The 20,503-nt window shown below is 42.4% G+C and overlaps 1 protein-coding gene across 1 annotated transcript in view; it reads left to right on the forward strand.

The window, feature by feature from the left end:
* The window catches only part of LOC111222513 (polypeptide N-acetylgalactosaminyltransferase 18-like), a 130,494-nt gene that overhangs the window by 51,144 nt on the left and 58,847 nt on the right, over positions 1-20,503 (forward strand). The gene's annotated exons all lie outside the window — the stretch shown is intronic.

Below are 20,503 nucleotides of genomic sequence, written 5' to 3' on the forward strand. Positions count from 1 at the left end.
CACCGGGCAGAATGAAACAGGACAGACCCCATACATTATCAAGACTCAAGGCTGTGTCTCATTCTTAACCTTTATTTTCCGCGGGCAGGCTGTCGAAAGAGCACTGTCTATGTTTGAACAAAACCCTGCTCTTCTTTGCTTTAGAAGTGCTGTGACATTTTGAAATCCTGTATGCTCTTTCCCTTCAGCAGGGCACTTGTCACATTTTGGGAAGGTAAAGTACTGTGAGTACTGAAAAGAATAGTTTTTTTTTTTCTATCCCCTTCCTCAGTCTGGCAAGTGCCTGCTGGAGAAACAGACCCTAATTCAAAATGTCATCAGGTCCTATGAAACAAAATTGTTGCGGTGATGTGGTCTCAGTTGTGCAACTCCCTCAGACAAACTGTAACCCGTGTTACCATAAGAACCGCTTCATAGCAGCAAATGTCGGCGCCGCTGTCGACAGAAAAATAAAGATGGCACAGAGACAAATGGATTTCATACAAGTTTGCCTCATTTTCGTCGTTTGATTCAGGAAAACGACCCAATAACAGTGAGATTAGATATCTGGTTGATGATGCTTCCTGTCTGATTTCTGGCAGCACAACCTCACGTCACCATTTATGAACCAGCGCATCATTCTTTGGCGTCCATAATAGAGTTTCTGTATGAACACTCGCCATGCTTTATGCCACACTGTTAAAACCCAGTGTATTGTGAAATGTCAATAACACCATTGAGCCTAATTATCCTGTTTTTCTAGTAGCTTTGAAACCATGCATCCCACATTCGGCTCCCTACTTATTACTTGAAAAACACCACGCCGTAGCGCCGCTCTTGGCTCTACCTCCCATTACCATTACCCTACCCACAGCCACTCTCAGCTGTGGGCAAAAAGCGGCCCAGTCAGGCAGGCATAATCCAGTCCCGACTCCAGCCTTTCAAGAGTCCTTCCCCACAGCCCCAATCTGTCCCCCTCCGTGCACAACACCAGCACCTACGTTCACATGCGCAGTAGGCTGGTTAAAGAGAGACTACTGTATGTAACTTTCAAAGGGAAGAAATATAACACAAACTTTCCTATTGCAAATGAAAAGTTTAGCTCACCAGGAATAAAACACATCCTTCCCCAGTTCAGTACATCCAAGGGTTTACTGTTGTTGTTCACTGAAGCATGTTTCCTTCGTGTGGTCCTGATCTATTTGTTTCCCCGTTGCTTAATGATGATGTTTTTAAAGCATCTGACTCTGAAGAACTGTTTCAGCTGAAGGAAAACACCCTAATTTGCCACTTTTTAGCTCAGTTTTGGTCTCCACTCATTCTTCAGAAAATCTCAAAATTATCAAATATGCGCCCAGGTCTTTGTTTGCCTCAGTAGCAGAGACCACTAGGTCTTTATTTGGATTTTACTCCCAATTTCCCCTGTACCTCGGTTATTAAGTCAAACTCCCTCCGTTATATTATTATTGTATTCAATGTGAATAAAAGCCGATATTATGTTCTTGTGGAGGTCATCTTATATTTGATACCTTTTTCACAAGATTGGATATTTTTTTGAAATAGGTTGAGTACCAGTGTGACACGGTCTTCAGGTGTTTAATTGTAAGGTGTGTGGTTGCCCTGAGCAGTACTACGTCTTCAGGGCAGATCGGAGGCCTGCAGTGAGTCGCTGTCAGAAAGAGACCAGATGGGCCGGGGCTAGCTGGTTAGCGTGCTAACTAGAGATGCGAATGTAAACAGCTGTTAATGCAAGTGCTGGCTATGTAGCAACAGCAAAACTTACAAATGGCTCCTTTTTAAAGAGTGAAACTCGGAGCAGCAGTGTGTGTTTACTGATGAAATTAGTATGCTAATACTGAATTTACCATTAGAGCTGTTGTTGTAGCAAAGGGGAACTGCACAGTCAAATAATCCTCTGTGGGTTTGTCAGTAGGATCAGCATCTTTAACATTATACATAATCATTTGATCCACTGCTGATATAAAGATGTTGAATAATGCACCTTTAAAGCTGGTTTATACGACCATCCCGTGACAAGCAAGTGAGTCTCCCTGCTGCCATGAATAAACCAACCACCAGAATATTCTTCTAATACTTTTCCATTAGTTAGCAATCCCCTGTCCCCCGTCTTTATGAATAAGAAATATTATATCAGTTGTGATACACGGGAAAAGGAGGGTCCCTGTGCCTTCTTGTCGAGGCTCACAGGCAGTTATAATTTTCAGTCTAATGAATCCAGGACGTCAGGAGGACCCGGCTGTAGCTGGAGATGTGTCCTGGAAAAGTGCTGATGGTGCTATAGGACTGGGATCATAAATACACCACCAGGCCTGTCAGGACTGCTGCGAGAGAGAGGTGGTGTTTGACTTTTCAGATGTAGAAGGTTTGCATGTCCCCCCACTTCGTTTTCCATGGTATGCAGTATCACAGATTCTGTAAAGCGATCCATCTGTGCACACGCACACACACACACACACACACACACACACTCCTACTGTAAGTAAGGGAGATGTAGCGGAGGCGTCATGCTGGCTGTTTGATAATACTCTGAAAGGCAGCAGTACAGTATGTGTCCTTGTCACAGTTTATTATGGGAGTGACCAGATATTCTTAAGCAGTTTCTCTTAATTGGAGTATGAGCAAAACCTTTTGTTTGAATGGTTAAATTGTTGTTTACTTTATTGGTATCTAGACATACCACATACATGTCTCTGTGGTTGCTGCTTCCACACCCACTGAGCTTTTGCAGTGACGTCACCATGCAGCACCAAACACCGTATTAAAGGGCAAAGGCAGCGCACTGGCCCATAGACACATTCCACCTTCTTGCTTGACTCTACAGTTGTAAAATAATGGAAAATCAAGTATGAACCATGTATTTGAGCCAGATATAATGTTAGTGATATGATGCATAATCACCATCCAGTAAAAGAAAACCCCCTGTCCATATGGATATGTGTGCACGCGATGATGCAAAATCATGGTCAAAGGGCCTGGGCAAAAAATATATTCTGCAATAAAAGTATTTTCTTTTCTTTTCTTTTTTTTAACTTACACTTTTTCAAGTGCTCAGGTGCTGAGGCCAAAACTGGCCCCAGAATGTCCTGCTCAGACCTTTTCCCCCTCAGAGACGAGCGGTAAATGTGTCCCTGTACCAGAACTGAATAATATATGAATCCTTCTGGAGATGTGAGTAGGCCGCCTGATTGTGCGAGTAGCTCTCGCTCTCTCTCTCTCTCTCTCTCTCTCTCTCTCTGTATGTGTATGTACAGTGTATGTGTGCGCGCCGCTGTATTGTCTGTCCAGTCACATCCTGCTGCTGCTATCGGTACTGCTGAGGTCATCTGTGTCTGTGCTCCCCCCAGGTCAACACATTATCTAAATGATTTAATATCACTGCAGCCGCCCCGACCCTCTCCTGTCATTGTGCAGTGGAGCAGGCAGGCTAAGCACTCTAGGATGAATACTGAATACATAATTGTATTTTTCATGGCTGTAGTAACAAAGGTATTATGTATTACACAGATCATCTACTCATTCTATATGTAGTTATATATTTAAGCGCCAGGGACACAACTGATATTCAGCTTAAGTGTCTCTTTAGAGTTAAGCTTGGAAAGTTTGGCGGCAGTTTGGTACAAGTGTGAGGATCTTATTCTGTCCTGTCCAACTGATGTCACAGTGTGATACACATATGATAAATGAATATGAACCTAAACAACTGGGGATCAAAAAGTGTCTGAATTTTTATTTCCAAACTACTTGGTGGAACGAAACTAGTGAGCGTATCTCTGTCCCCCAGGGGGGGGGGGTGAATGATCTCAGCCTTCTGGTCACTCTTTTTTCGTATTCATTATATTCAGCTTGGTATTGATTCAACATCACAGAGCAGCGACTAGGTTTTCAGGAGTCTGCACACTTACAATTAGATTTACTGTGGAACAGGGACCGAAACTGTTTCTACATTAAAAGATTAATTAATAGTACAGCCAGCACAACATTTCCTGCCCACCAATGTCTGTTTTGCTACCAGCTCTATTACCCAATCTTACACTGTAGACGTGACTCAACCTGCAGCCAACTGTTCAGAACAGTCTGTGTCTGTCGAGGGAGCAATCCTTTTTATTGCATGGGGATGATGTTGGAGCAAATTATAGGCTGCCACTGTTGGAACATGGTTTCTATAGTTTCTATACAACTAAACTGCAACAGCAAATACATTTTGTTTGAAATATAGCTGTGATCAGATAACCTTTTTATTAACATAATGAGGATCCATTTGTAATGACTGGAGCGTAATTTTTTTATGGTTTTGTTTATCAATCGATCAGTCAAGCTTTATTTGTATAGCACCGCTCATACAGGTTAGTGCATTAACAGTGAACACATAAAGAGGTCGGAGTCAAACTGATGAATGAAGTTGATCTTTGAATGACAAGATTAAGAAATTCATAGAGAACAGCGGAACACGTGACGGACAAATGACTTTGATGTGACTTGAGTTTAGGAACTCAAAGCCCGATCCAACATCAACAGTAGAAGTAAAGTGTTGCGTATACTTCTGCAGTGTCGTTGAACCTCTCTCAGCTGGACCCGTAGTGCGGCGAGGTGATGGTCCATGGGACACGGTGGTTGCCAATCAACAAGGGTCAGATAACGGGGCTTGCTCAGCTGATCCGACGGAGCAGAGTTAAGGGTGATTCTTGGAAACAGGTAGAAGTTGGTAGATGGTGCCACCTCCCGTTGATTTCTTGGTCCGTTGCTTCGCTCTCCACACTTTCCTTAGCTAGACTCGTTGAATTGTCTGGGAAGTAATTTTGTTTCCTGGACTTTCAAAATACGATAAAAGCAAAACTTACTGAAGTAAAAACATAAAACTCTCATTTTGCATTCGGCCTTGTATTTCGTAATCTGGACATTTCATTGTGTGTGTGTGTGTGTGTGTGTGAGTGTGTGTGTGTGTGTGTGTGTGTGTGTGTGTGTGTGTACCAAGGAGAGAGAGAGAAAATCTAAATTTAATTTACTTATTCAATAGCAAAATAGAAACTCAGCCACTGAACACCAGGTTCATTATTAGGTCACAGCAAACACAGAACAAACATTTATAAATGACATTGCATGGCCAGCTTTAAACTCACTTTACCTGAAGCATAAATGGGAAACAATATCAATGTTTTCACACTTAACTCGGCAGAGACGTGGTGTCTTTTATTCTTGAACTCTGTGTTTGTGATCGAAGCCTGTCCGCTTGTTTCTGGTAGTTTCAGCTGAGGACACTGTGCTGCCTGGGGTGTTTTCCCCTCATCAGCCCACAGCTCCCTCCTCGTCCCTCTGTCTCTCTCTCACACACACACACACACACACACACACACACACACACACCACACACACACACAGAGGAGGAGGGTACCAGTCCACTGACCCGCAGCAGTTTTCAGATAATCCCTGCTGTCTCTCATGCAGATGAATCAGAGCGAGAGAGAACGAGGAAGGACAGGGACAAGTGACGAGACTATTTGAGCAGACAAGACTTGTTTTTTTGTTTTTTTGTTTTTCTGAATGGCTAGAACAAAAACCGCTGTGGGTACTGAGGGGGAATCTGTGATAAACAAGACGAGGTTTAGACAGACGCGTACCTCAATCACAGTGGAAGACGAACAACAAACTGAAGAAGAGCCCGGAGCATGACCTGTGACAGGAAGAAACAGGAAAGCATTGTTCAGAAGTAATGAAATGTGTACATTAATGAGGAGATTTTGTTTTCTGAAGGCCAGCAGCAGTCACCTTGTCATTATGCATTATATTGCTGCCTAACATTACCCTTTTAGCGACCGAGGGAGACAACACAAGCAAACAGAATGTCCTTCACAAACTCTGCACCCCCTTCTTGCATTCAGCTCGAAGAAATAACACCATGATTCAGCAACAGCCAGCACATGAGACATTGCTGAGTGTCCTTTTTTATTACATGTCATAAAAAGGCCTCCATGGTCCTCGCATCACTTTCTGTGCTAATATGTAAAAAAAAAAGAATTTTTTAAAGGACAGACTAGACCTTGGACTCACACAAAAAAAAAAACTAAAACAAACCCTCCGACTTGTGTGGATGCCCTGGCAGCTAATGTCACAGCTTGCGTGTGACTGGAAACCGAAGCCGCCGCCTTCAGCGCCACAGAAGAAAACTTACTCGGAGCACCGAACCAAAGATTTGTAGTGATATTCAGATCACAGCGGGCGCAGATCATTGTGATGCTACACCGCCCAGAACCCAACATGGCATTTTCATTGAAAGCTTAAAAAAGAAAGAAGGCATTGCAAATGTCACAGGGGCATACAATGCTCTGTAGCCTTTATCCAGCTGTGTCTGGAGAGAGGAGGACTGGTAACCGCACTGGAATTTATTTCCGCACAAGTGCTTTCCACGCACCTCGACCCGCAGCAACATGTTACTGACACGAATAGAGTCGTATGTTGCACCTCCAGAGTAAACGAGCTAAACAGAGCGGGATGTTGACTGGCGACTCTGTAGGTGTGAGTAGTTGTAGTTTTTCTCTTCATATCAGCCCTGCGATAGACTGGTGACCTATCCAGGGTGTACCCCACCCTCGCCCAATGTCAGCTGGGATTGGCTCCCCCCCCCCCTAAACCCTATATAAGGATAAGCGATATGGATAATGGACGAATTAACTTGTTTTTTCCCTGAGACCTGCTGTCTTTTTTACATTGATCTCTGCTGATTGAGGAGGTTGAGGAGAAATAAGATATTTGATTAGATATTTAGAGCTTGGCACATCTGGCTATTTTATTATCCTTAGTCCCGATCCAAAAGTGGAGCCGGCTGTTGGACCCCAGCCCAAGTTGTCACTCAATCTTAGCAACTCATCTGTGATTGGACAGTGTTTGTGTTTGCGTGCGTGTGGCAGCCGAAATGAGAGTGGATGTGACTCATGTTGGCACCTTATCATGATATGATGATGATTGTGTCATTAGCATGACTATGAGTCGCTGTGAAAGCTATTCGCCGGGAGCGGAGCACACGAACCTCGTCAGAGAGCATTTGCTGGATGTTTATGTGATTGATCTGCAAAACTAAATGAGATCTACTTTCATTTACCAGCAAACGGCGTGGCTGTTTGTGGGGGGGATATCAATCTCATCTCATAGACTCAAGCTCCTGAACACGCAGCACAATAATAATATCCAAGAGGTGGGTATATAAGCTTATTTCATCCGAGTGTGTCTGAAATGCTATTAGCTGGTTTCTGGTTAAACTTACACTCTTGGACTAATGTTTTTAACAGAAGAGCCTTTAACACAGGTAGTTTGGGTTCTTCTGTCCTTTTCAACCGCAGGAGTTCCTGTATTTTAAGCTTCTTGTAGCTGCTTGTAAAGAGTTTGCAATGATGCCATTCCCCCACTCCCTCCCTGAACGTCCTGTCTGTCTCTACTGATTCTATCAAACAAAGCCATAAAACAGAAACAAAAGAACTTAAAAACACTTGGTTCGTTTTGCTTCCACACAGAGAAAAATTCAAGTGCGTTCACTGCGCCTGTTGGTCTGGGTTGGGGTTAGGGGTTAGGCTCCTTCTCTGGCTGGAGCAGGAAAGTTCAGCTGTTAGTGGAATCGGATCGAGTTCGGATCTCTTTCGCACGAGAAACGAAACCGCTGCAGCGTTTGTTTAGGACCGGGCCGAGAACACCTCGGAGAAAGGGTCTTTGGTGCGAACGTTTTGGTCCACACCCGAGTGTGATGACTGTTTTCACACCTGGCCAAACGAATGGTATCAAGGGGGAAAACGAACCAGGGTTGGGTTTGACCGGACTAAAAACCGCAGGTGTGAAAAGTATTACTTATCCCACTGGGCAGTTTTCTAGAACACGACATGAACAGTCACAACATTCATTTTCTCCCATGATTCACATTTTTAGGCTCGAGAGGCTGCAGTGTCAGTCGGCCAGTCCACCACTTTGGTTCAGACTGAAATATCTTGCCATGAAACTTTGTGCAGCCTTTCCTGCTCCCCGGGCAAATTAATCCCACTGATCTCACCCTGGGGTTTTTCTTTTACAGGCATCATAAAGTCTATTTTTTTTGGTTTCTGGTAAAATGTCTGCTATCAGATGGATTGCCAGAAATTTTCACACAGATATCTGGTGCTCAGATGAAGAATCCTAATGACTTCTTTCGTGATCGCTGAGCTTTACTCTAGCAATATTGATATTCGTGGTTTTGAGTGAAAAACCTCAATAACTGCCTGATGGATTGTCATGAATTTAGCTTCAGACATTCGTGTCACCCTCAGGATGCGTTGTAATAACTTTAGTGATTCCCTGACTTTTCATTTCACACCAGCAGGTTTGGTTTATGAACAATTACCTGCAAAACTAATCAACCTGAACTAATCACCAAACGAACTAATCTGTCAAAATTCTGTCAATTGGCTGCCAAACCCGCCAGAAAACCTGTGGCAGTCCATTGACAAAAATGGACTTTTTCAGTGCAGTGTCACACTCGGTGACAGTTTGTTTTATTTTATTTTTGTAGGCCTAAAAAGGTAAAACTAGGGGCACCGACCATGAACTGCAGCATCCCCAGTGTGAATTCGGCTGGTGACCTTTGTAGCATCATATCATTCCCCATCTCTCTCTCTCCCCCCTGATTTCCTGTCATCTGAGCCTCAGTCTGGTCACATTTGAGAAATAACGTCATAGGAGGGTCTGAGAAATCTAAAATCTATACTCATAAACAAAACGAGTCGTAAACAGAGTTGTCTTCGGTCTAAAACAGAATTGACTGGTTGTGTTCCCTTGTGAAGCAGCATCTATATTTCCTCCTCTGGTTCACTGCCTTTGTGTCTATTACGCAACATCTGTGCCAGGGCCTCGTGGCCAGCTCTTTGAGTATGAATAGTTTCAGGGGCTCAGCTGCTTGAGCTTTGTAGAGGATTTCTGACAGTTAGACAACTCCTAAATCCTGTCATTCCCCCAGCTGTCTTTGTTGCTGTTTACCTTTGTTGTTGTTGTTGTTGTTGTTGTTGTTGGTGGTGTCATTCTATGAGTTTTGGTCACTGCTATTTCCACTTTACCCAGGTCACAAGTTCATCTTCAATCTCCATGAACCTCTGCCTCTATTTAGAGAAAGCTCCACTTCATTATTAGCACTGAAAGCTTAGCTAGAGATCTGATATGATTGTTTGTGTTGAAAGGTTTGAAAAGCTTCTCTTTCCTCCTCATCTCTCTTTTCTCACCTCTTCCCCTTCCTCTTCACAACAAACCTGGTGTTTTCCTGTTGTGTACTAATTGGCTTGCTGAAGCACCAGTAACAGGTTTTTCCTCCCAGAGTCTCGAGGGTCTCTGCTTTAAGAGAACATCCATGCCCTTCTTTTCCTCTGATTATGCTCCCAGAAGTCAAGCATATTGTGCTGTCAGAGCAAACAGGCCGCTACAAATGCAAATGTCTTGTTTGGGAAGGTTTTTTTTTTTTTTTTGCTCCAATCTGTTTTGTTGTATATTTTAAACAGCTGCATAGAAGCTTACGCTGATGTATATTTCAAGTAAGGGATGCTGGACAGATTTGTTCTGGGTAAATAATTTAGTTGCATAAGTTGACATTTCTCTGGATGTAATTTATTCCTTTCTACCACAAGTATTGTTGTGTAAGCCGTCACAGAGGAGAACATGCAAAGGGTTTTTTTTTTGTTTGTTTTTCACAGAGCGATTTTTATCACCTGCCATCGTCCTCATTCACATGCACACTTTGCTTAATTTTACTGGTGAATGCGTGACCGTGGCAAAAATATGTGTTTATTTACTACTAAATCCAAGTGTTTTTAATGGCAGTTTATTTTTACAATATAGTCTGGTTCCAAACCTCTTAATCACCAGCCACATCTTGGATTTATTCAGCTTTTTTGGGATTGCTGTCATTGATGGCTATTTCTGTTGGCTGGAAAAATAATGGACTAATTAGAGGTTAGTGGGCAAGATTAAGAGGCTGTAGATGTCATCCTCCTACAAAGCTAGCTAGCTAGCTAAACCAATGAAGAGTGGTGCCACTAAAATGGCAGCAAGAATGGATGAGATAAACACAACTTTACAAGTTGTTGTAAGTAATCTCACACAAATAAATCATAAATATACATATTTGAATATAAAGTTAAATGATGCTAGTGATAACTAGTGCAGCGTCTGTAATTGAAAAAGAGCAACAGAATTGTCACTCGCTACTGATTTGTTGGGGCAAAACACAATAAAAAAACAAAAACAAAAACCAAACCTCGTTAGCCCCAAATACAAATTAATTAATGAGACTGTTCTCCTGTTAAAAAAAAAAAAAAAAAAAAGAGCCCATAGGTCGTTATCAGCAGGTTATTATGACCCATAGTTATTTTGTTGCTAGGCGACATCTAGTGGCCGTAGTAATTATGACAGTGCGGTGATGTAGTATAAAGAGAGACAAAGTCCTCATTAGGAGGAGGCTGGGGTGGATGATTGTTTTATCCACGACCATTCAACAAACTTAACCATGTTGTTATTATTGTAGCCATGACAACAAAGATCGTCAACTCTTAAGGAAGTAGTTAATGTAACGCAAACTGGGATCTTTTCCTAAACCTAACCAAGCCACGATGATTTGTTATTGTAACCACGGCAACAGGTCCGGTACACCACTGTCTGTACACTCCGCTTGCTTATTATGTAACCATGACAACCAAGGTCCAGTGCACCTGTCGTGGTAGGGGCACTATTTCAGGAGACACTTGTATCAGAGGGTTGGGTTCAAGTTGGAGGACTTTTTTGCAGCTAACACAAGCTACGATATCACAATCAACAAATGAACTGAAACAAAATTTTGTGAAAACCAACTTGCTAAAATATGAGGTTTCAGGGACTAGAACAGGTTTTAAAGTCTAGAAAGTCCAGAGTTTAACAAGGACAGTTGTTTGTGGTCACATGTTGAAGTATCCTTCAGGAGGAAGTATGTGTGACAGGGTTAATGAGAGGCATTGTGCAGCACGTTGACCTGCTAAGGTAGCAAAGCACAGTATAAGTACCGTCCATTCAACCATATTATGGAAACCTCTGTAAATACTTTGCAGCTTTGACCTACAGTACTTAGTGCAGTCGAGCATGAATGCTGTTTGCACAATAATAGACACTTAAACTTTCCACCATGACGCCAGCAATAATATATATTAAATAAATAAAACCTTTACTAATGTAAACAGACCAGTTCCAGCAACCTGCATCATGAAGCTGGGTTTTGGAAGATATAATAAAAAAATTTAAAAAAAACCTTAAGCCAAACCAGCCTTTATCAAACCGGTGAAACATGTCACACATTCGTGATTAATCCAAGCCCTCTCATCGCGTCAGTTAGTTTTACTCTCTCTAACTGTTTTGCTAATTGATATCACGCTGGCTTATATTATGAGTGATCCCTGTCTGTGTTCGCTGTAGCTACATTTTTTATTTTTTTTTATCTCAGTAGAATAAGTAAATAAAGTAGAATGAGACTGAGGAACTTTATATCATTGATCCCTGATGACAAAATCGTTTTGTTTTTTTTCCACTTCCAAGAAATGCCCTTATTAGCAATCACATTATGCCGCTCATCTGCTTATATGAGACAATGAAACCTTATCTGTAGTGGTGTAACATAATTAGTGGAGCAGTGGAGACGCCTGTAGCAGCAGAGACTCTACGGATTTACAGAAAGACCCACTCAGTTTGTATTGATTTCTGGAAGTGAATGACTAGGAGAATGCAGAATGGAGTCGAGATGCGATCAAGACGCAGATTACCGTTCCATCTTGGTGTGTGTGTGTGTGTGTGTGCGTGTGTGTGCGTGCAGGTTTTTTCAAGCGAGTGTTTCTCTTCTTCCCAAATTAAAGGTGTGTGCAGGCATATGTGTTTGTATCTCCAGAGAGCCATGATGGATAATGTTTACAGCCGAGTTGCAGAGAGGGAAGCGATTCATTGTCCTCTCTCACACACACACACACACACACACACACACACACACACACACACACACACACACACACACACACACACACACACACACACACTGTACGGTGAGGGGGACAGACAGGCAGGCAGAAGGAATGACAGTCATTTGTCCAGGCCATTACAGTATAAAGACAGCAAGATGGGAAGGAAATGATGGCTGATGGTTTTAAAAGGTTGTTACTGTGGTAAAGGAAGGAAATGGCTTGATAATGGAATCGGCCTCTCTGATCTTTAATCTGCAGCCTGTCAAGCTTTGTATTAGTGAGACAACAGAAAGAGAGGAACAAGAGGAGAAAACTGTATTATTCTGCTCAGTAAACAGCGAGGTGAGGATTATCAAAGTGAGGGAGGGCAAATTTAGATAAGCCAGCTTGCACAAAGAAATTACAGACAGAAATGTTTTATGCCGCGGTGTAGCCATCTTCTCTTCTCTTCTCTGCTCTTTGGAAAAGCTCAGCAGCTGAATAGTTGTTCTGTACAGTTCTATACCTGAATGTTGTGGCATATGTCGGTCTCATGTTTGGATTTGAATGAGTGGCGGCTTTTCCACAAAAGTTCTTGAACGCAGCTCAAGTGTGAATATACTGTCACTGTGTTAACAGAAAGGCAACAGCAACGTAAGATTGAATGTAGTTTAAATTTCTGCTGCACAATAAATCAATTCAGTAAAACACATAATAAAGTGCATGTGTCAGCTTTAAGTTGAACAAAAATCTGTTTACGGTTCATTCAGTTATTTCCCCTGAGGGCGCAGGAAAAAAGAGTGAAAACATCAGATCAACACTCGTCTCTCTAAATTGCCAGTTTCTTACAGAATTAATATGATAAATCAAGGGTTTTGACACTGTTGCCAACTTTCAGAAAAAAATGTCCCCCAGCACAGGACAAATATCTGTCGCTGATATGAATGGATCGTGTCTGTGTTCCAGGAATGTGTTATATGTAATATAATCATACTTATGTTCCTTATAATGTAAAATAAGTTTAAATGGTAGTAGTTTTAGGAGTGACTGTCTCTTCTGTGCATCTCTGGATACAGTTGCTGTCAGTCATTGCAACCATCTCTTATTCACCATGAACTGGTTCCAGCATGAACCTTCTGCTAAACCAATGAACCCTCTGTGATTCAGCTGTTCATTACGCCACACTGAGGTAAATGGACTAAAACAGACCTTTTCATGACAGCAGCAGCAAATCTCTCTTAAATTCCTGTCTCATGATTTGGTGCTGCGTGTCTTTCCTGTGCTGAAAGTCTTGCTTGTCTGCCCGGACGCGCTCACCTCTCTGCACTGCTTCCTGGCTGGAGAAGTTTTAGGATTGTTCCTTTGAGCTGACAGTAAACATATCACATTAGCAGTGAAGAGAAAAAAATATCTAAAAATAAAGAATCACTTCTATGGTAATCTTCGAAATATTTACCATTAGCTGCAATGACACACTGAGAAAACAGAATCCTTAACTTCCTGTTTCCAACTTCTCTGTAGCACAGGTTCTCTGTAAAGGAGCAAATGACATTTACAGAGCAAATTAAATGAACAATTTACACTTATCCAAGTGTAATTTGTTCATTTTCTTGCTGCTACTACCTCTTAACCTCAAGAAGAAAAGACTGCTGAAGTCATTTTCTAATGCACAAGTACAGTTTCCCCAGACATGAGCACTGAGCATGGAGCATCAGAAAACTGATCTCAGAACACTGGAAGCTGAGGTATGTTTTTTTTTTTTTTTTTTTTTTTTGCAATTCTTTTGGCAGAGCAGGGGAACTCTTTCCCCCTGCCTCCAGTCATTATGCATAGCTGAACTGCACATGTCCTCGCTCCAGGTCCGTACTTCACGCGCGCACACACACACACACACACACACACACACACACACACACACACACACACACGAGGTTAGTAATATTCAAAATATCACCTCCAAGGATCGAAAGCAAGTGGGTGTGTTTCCCCAAAATTTTCAACTTCTGTATTTTTCTGAAATCCATCAGAGATGCGGTGAACAGAAAACACTCCTCCTCCTTTATATCATTGTTTTCCAGCGCTGCTCTGCTGCAGATCCACCGCTCCCTCTCACACACAAGGTGCCAAATATCACGCAGCATTTCAGCACGAAACGATCAGCATTTCCAGACCCATGTTTGAAAGCCAACAACCGAAACAGACGGATGAAGCCAGAGTTAAAAAGACGCATCTAAAAACAACTAATGAGTCTCAGCTCTGGTTTCCTTTGTGTCTTTGTCTCGCTCCGTCTCTGTGGTTATACTTTAAGTACAGATTTGACTTGTCCAGGTGTGATCCATTAAACACATTATTCATACCTGAGGGGAGAGGAGGAAAACAGAGATCACCATCTGCTCATCGCTTGATTAAATTAATCATGTGTGAACTTTTGCACAGGGCGACTGCAGGCCCCCCATCCCTCTCTCTCTCGCTCTCTCTCTCGCTCTCTCTCTGTCACACGCACACTCCCTCTTTCCATCAGCATGTGTGTGTCATTGTACCCTCAGCAGCAGCTTATAAAGGCTCATTTCCCTTTACTTCAGGGATGTGCAGATGGGCTCACTATTTCGCCCCAGTTGTGAGCAGCGCAACATTTTGCAAATGACTCCAGAGCGAGCGTGCTCAAGGGCACGCAATCAAACACACAAGCAAACAATTGAGAAAGCACCTTTTGTGAATCACCACTCTCTGCGATATGAAAAGAAGCTGTTGTGTGATTTGAAGGGGCTCAGACTCAGAGTCAGTACAAAAGGCAAATAAATTGCCTGTGTTTTCCCTTATGCCTCTTTAAATATTGGATCACAAAAACCTTTCGGAGGGAGATAATGTTGCCGGGCTTACGGAGCAAATGAGATTCTCTCTATGAAAAACAAATTCTTTCAAATCCTCGGGTGTGAGTGGGTGTGTATTTGTGTTACAAGTGCAAAGCCTGCTGGGATAGGTTTCCTGCGAAGCAGCAGCCACAGCAAGTGTTTCAGTGCGGGGCTGATGAGCAACTTGAAAGTACACGGAGGCGGCGCTGAGGTATAATTGAGTGTTTTGCAAATCCGGCTCATGTTCCATTTAAGGTCTTGATCAGTTTCAGCTGTTTATGTGCATCTTTATGTCCCACACATAAATCTATGGGGCTGAGTAAACATCAGATTTCTGATTTTACTGTGAGATTCAGTGCGGAGAGTAAAAACAAACAGTTAGACGAGTGATGTCTGCAAACACCGGGTATCCAAGCTTTCACTCAGAAAGCTCAAAATAAGAGCTGATTGCAAAGAGGATGTGAACTGCAAATCCTGAATACTCCTCTATATACGAGGACATTCAATTTCCCTGAACTGATGTGCTTGAGCGTGGGCATATTGTACCTAAAGTATTTTGTGGCGAGTCTTTGGAAACTAGACGAATTGAGGTCGGCATCATTACAAAGAGGTGAAAAGGTTTCTCAAAAAGAATAAGCAGATCCCAGGAGCATGTGTTACCCTGACTCACAGAGAGGAAGATCCAGCACTGACTCATTATCACACCCCTCAAGCAGTTCCCCTCCACGCTAACAGGCCTGTATTTGCATGTCAATAATGGCGACTCTGTCCTCTAAAGACATCTGCACCTCTTTCCTGCTTTTATTGTATTTCTGATTTATTTGACACTATCCAGTGAAGAATGTCAGAAAATCTTACAAGCATTTGGTTGGAAGATGGAGAGTCAAAGGTCTAATTCATAGTCTGGTACAAAAACTGCTCCTGTTCTCAGGCTGTGTGGGCCTGATTTTTCCTGGATTTTTTTTTTTTTTTTTTGCTTTTGACTTTTAAAATTGTTTTGTTTGCTCTTTCCCCCTCCAACTGCGTCTTACTTCCTGCTGTAAAATTGTCATCCGACACTTCATCTCTACCGCCTCCTGTCAATCAAAGCTCGAGTAGCAGCCAAGCTGCCAGGCTCTCACAGATCGAGCCGTTGCCTAGCGAGAGTCTGACGGACAGCAATAAACAGCGGGTGGCCAAGTTTTACATCAAACCGAACAAGCACCAAATTTTCACATGACATTTAAATCAATATAAAAATATCCAGCAGAAAGGTATTTCAGTCCTGTTTTCTAAATGATGCAGGTGGCAGGTGTGATGATACCATTCTGATACCACAGTTTTCCTGAAGCTGTATTAAGAGGGTTAAGAGGGTTCAAACTGTCTTGGATGCAGAAATAAGTGCAAAGCCATAACCCTGATTTATTTAAAGGCTCCATATTTTACATTTTTCCTGTGTTTTGATTGAAGTGTTGATCCATAAGATCAATGTAGTTTTACATCTCGTCTCTCAGGCTTCTCCCTGGAGCTCTAGTACCAACAGGTCAGTGAGCCAATCAGAAGATTTCAGGTAAACACTCGCAGAAACCACATCCTGCAAGGTCGCATGGTGGGTCCAGGTGCGCTGGGTTTGAGGCGTGGCTGAGGGCGGAGACTGCTTCGTTGTGACATCACAAAGTTACAGAAGTCCTGACGGCTGGTTTTAAGACTCGGTCTGTGAATACAGGCTGTGTGCATTTCTCTGAGGACTGAGGCTTTGATACTTTCACAGTGTTAATATTGAACCTAGAACCTTTATAATCAAAAAAGACATGGAAATCTCACTTTATATAAAACGGCACCAATTCTCCGGGGTAAACTTGCTGTGTGGTGTCGTTGTCATGCTGCAGAATAAACTTGGGACTGATCAGACACCTCCCTAAGTGTTGCATGATGGGTAAGAATCTAAACATATAAGTGGCTAAAACCTTTTCACAGTGCTGCAGATGTTCAATTTTACAATTCTGTTAAGAACTTGTTTATATGTTGAACACAAGGCAGTTTTGACATTGTGAATTCTCTGAACTAATATAAAAGAAGCATAAAGTTTTGTGCGCACCAAACCGTATTCATGTGTTCAGGACATGAAAATGAACATTTAATGTGAGACGGATCTATATTTTGGTATCGATCCTGTTGATAAAAACGTACTATCAATACTTCAGGCATTCATCCGCCCACCCCTAACATCAGTGAGCGTCTCCAGCTACAATAAATGTGCCATTTTTAATTTCACCACACTCCGCTGAACAGATGGACATAATGATACGGTATTTATTTAACATGCATCATATTGCAGCTTTGAGCTGTTCTGAAATTGTTCTTCTACATTTTGCAATTTGTAAAGTTACTTCAGTCACAAACGCAGGTATAATTGGATTTCGGAGGGAAAAGCATTTACAGCTTCAGGTCCACACTTGTTTATTCTCTCCACAGTACAAACAATGAAAACAAAAGTCTGTGTGTAGTGTGTAACTGTCTTAAACCTTTTGTGTATTCATGCGTAAAAACTCTGTTTTAGTACACAGCTTATTCGTGTCAGCACAAGGTATCTGCACCAAGTTTCTGATCTGGAATAGTCCTGGTCTCAGTCTCGACTGAACATAGTGATATTGACTGCAGCTCTGTCACAGTCAACTCTTCTCCACCAAATCAGCTCTGGTGCTTAAAACCGTTTCCGTTCAGGATTCTTGGAACGTAGACGTGGAAGAATATTATGTGCAAGACAAATACTATGTAAAATGTTTTTATTTAAAGCCTAGATGAGTGTAAAGGAAACTCTGCGTAAAGAGCTTTGTATTTCTATGACAAAGCATGGTAAGAAAAAGGAAATTTAATGCAAATTTAAACTTAACAGGCATTGATATACACGATGAGAAGACAGAGGGCTGTTTTGTAGACATAACCGCGGGTGCAGCTATGGTTGAATGCTAATGGCAGAACTAGTTCAACATCTTACTCCGACATGACCAAATCCTCACCAAGTATTGGGTTTCTATTGCACGCTCTCTTTTTCCCCCCATTGATTTCTTTCTCGACTTCTCCACTCTTGACTTCTCCATCCTTCCTGATATTATGACACGCCCTCTGCAGTCATCACAGTTTGCACATCAGGCTCTTTTTTTTGGTTCCAGCTGGGAACCACATTTTCGGTTTCCAAACCAATTTATTTTTGGTTGAAATGCTCCAACGGTTCAAAAGCGATGCGCACGAACCAGAGGCAAAACCCCCGTTCCACGCTGGTGAAAAAAGGGTTAAGAGTGGGAGATTGTTTTAAGAGTCGGTCAGCAGCATCCAGCATCGAGCCTGCTGAGCTAACAGCACGCCAGTTCTGCATAAAGTGACTGGAGGACAAGGTGAGACACTTTGTCACCCAGCAGAGCGGCCCATTCCTAATCCATTAGGCTGTGGAGAGTGTGTGTGTGTGTGTGTCTGTGAGTGTGTGTGTGTAGACTTGGTTGTAGGATAAGGGTTAAGCATTCATTCGTGATGGTTAACGTTAGCATAAGGGGCTTAGGAATGCATTATGTCAATGACAGGTCCCCACAGAGATAGGTGTACAGGTGTGTGTGTGTGTGTGTGTGTGTGTGTGTGTGTGTGTGTGTGTGTGTGTGTGTGTGTGTGTGTGTGTGTGTGTGTGCGCGGACAGGAAGCTGTCCTGGTGTCTGAGCTAATAAAAGAGTGTGTCTGTGCGAGCTGATGTGACAGAGCTCAGGCTCGCCTAGTTTACAGATGCCCAGGGATGAATACCTTCTGTCACATCTCCTTTATTCTCTTGTTCTCCTCATCACTCTCTCTGCCTCTCCTCCTCCTCATCACTCTCTCATACCTCGCTCCACATCCTGCCGGCACTTTTATTTTGTCACTGTCCTGCGGTAATTCCCCTGGCTTTTTCTCTCCTAACTCTCCTGCTTCTGACATCATTACTTTCTCTTGTTTTTTGTCTTTCATGCTTTATCTCTCGCATTTCATGGTTGGGAGAGACTTGATATATTATCCTGCTATTGTAGTTCTTCATGTTTTTAAGGCACTTATTTTCTGCAAATGCGTGTAACATCATTTTGGCGAGGATTTGTTAAAAAGTTCAAGCATTTCTTTCCAAAATTGTTCACCTCCCTCTATTTTTGTGAACCGTTCTTCCCCTGTATGTGTGTGTGTGTGTGTGTGTGTGCGTGTGCGTGTGTGTGTGTGTGTGCACGCGCGTGCGCATTATGTGAACGTGTGTGTTTGTGCTGTGTGTAATCACAGCTGAGCAGACACTGACAGGAAGCCAAGTCCGTATCGCCAACAAGGATATCTGTTTACTGTCACAATGCAGTTGTAGATGCTGCCAGACTGAACAGTGAGCAGCACCTGTGTGTGTTGACCTCTGACCTTCAGGACCTTCAGTAGTTTGTCTGTCAGGTTAGAGCCAGAGGAAAGACAAATTAGATATATAGACTTATATGGAGCTGTGTGCCTATTGGTGCATTTACAGTAAATCATTTTTGCCATTGTTCCCATTGTAGCATTCTCCTGGAGTTGTGCTTCTTGTGACCTGTTCTATAATCACTCTACTTTTAGAAACTCCTGAGAAAAATATCAGGATCTTTAGCTACTAGCTTCACCAGCCAGGTCGCTAACTTTGCCTCTGTGAGCTGACAAGGTAACGACATCTATCTGCTCCATCTGGAGCACGAGAGTGGAGTTTGTGGACTGAAAAAAAAAAGATATATGTACTGTATATACATACGTATATGTTCAATTAAATTCAGGAAGCCTTATTTGTCCCCAGGGGTCAATTTAATGGCCACATAGACATTAAAGAACACACACAACACAAACTGCACACATTAAGTAAAACAACAGCGGTGCAAAACAAAACCTGTAATATTATAATGAGAATGACAATAAATAGCTGTAAAAATGTAGCTGTATGAGATATTATGTGCAATAAAAAAACATGTTACATATACACAGTATAGGTGCATATAGGTATATGAGCATTGGATAAATAGCAGCAAAGTCCAATAGCAGCAAGGTCAATATGGAAGTCACTGTATGATTCTGTGTGCAATATATATCTATATATATATAGTTGAATCATATGACTATGGTTATGAATATGGTTAGTTATTTGCTCTCGAGTTCTAATTAGCACCCACACGCAGAGCACATGCACAAATTCCAACATAAACCCTCCAGTGAGCTGAGCACTCTGTCCACGTTGCATGCACACCATTGCACACACATTACTGTAGCTACTGTATTACGCACACACTCGCACAACCGCACCAATGTTCCACTTGATTCCCCCTGACTTCTCCTACAGAGGTACACCGTGCCCCCGAGCCATCGCAGAAAGGGTAGCCGGGGCCCGACTAAATTAATAATGAAATATGTCGAACAAAGTGCAGGGCAGGACACAACAAGCTCCCTCTGCTCGCCGCGCGCTGCGATGCATCTGTCCTTTACCCTCTTGAGAATCTGGCTACACTGAGAAACCCTTTCGAAGCACAAGGTCTCATTCACGCTCGCCTCCTGTGCTAAGATGCCCTTTGCATTAACGAAAAATGGATTGAAATGGCTTTATCCAAGCAGCTTTCCTTTTTCCCTGTTCTCAAAAAAAAACTAAAAGAGGCAACTTAAAACTCCTCAAAACTTTCAGTGCATCACGAAGCATTTGTGGCTAAAGAAAAG

Source organism: Seriola dumerili, unplaced genomic scaffold (genome assembly GCF_002260705.1).
Source record: "Seriola dumerili isolate Sdu_G_001 unplaced genomic scaffold, Sdu_1.0 BDQW01000097.1, whole genome shotgun sequence".
In the NCBI taxonomy this organism is placed as follows: Eukaryota; Metazoa; Chordata; class Actinopteri; order Carangiformes; family Carangidae; genus Seriola; species Seriola dumerili.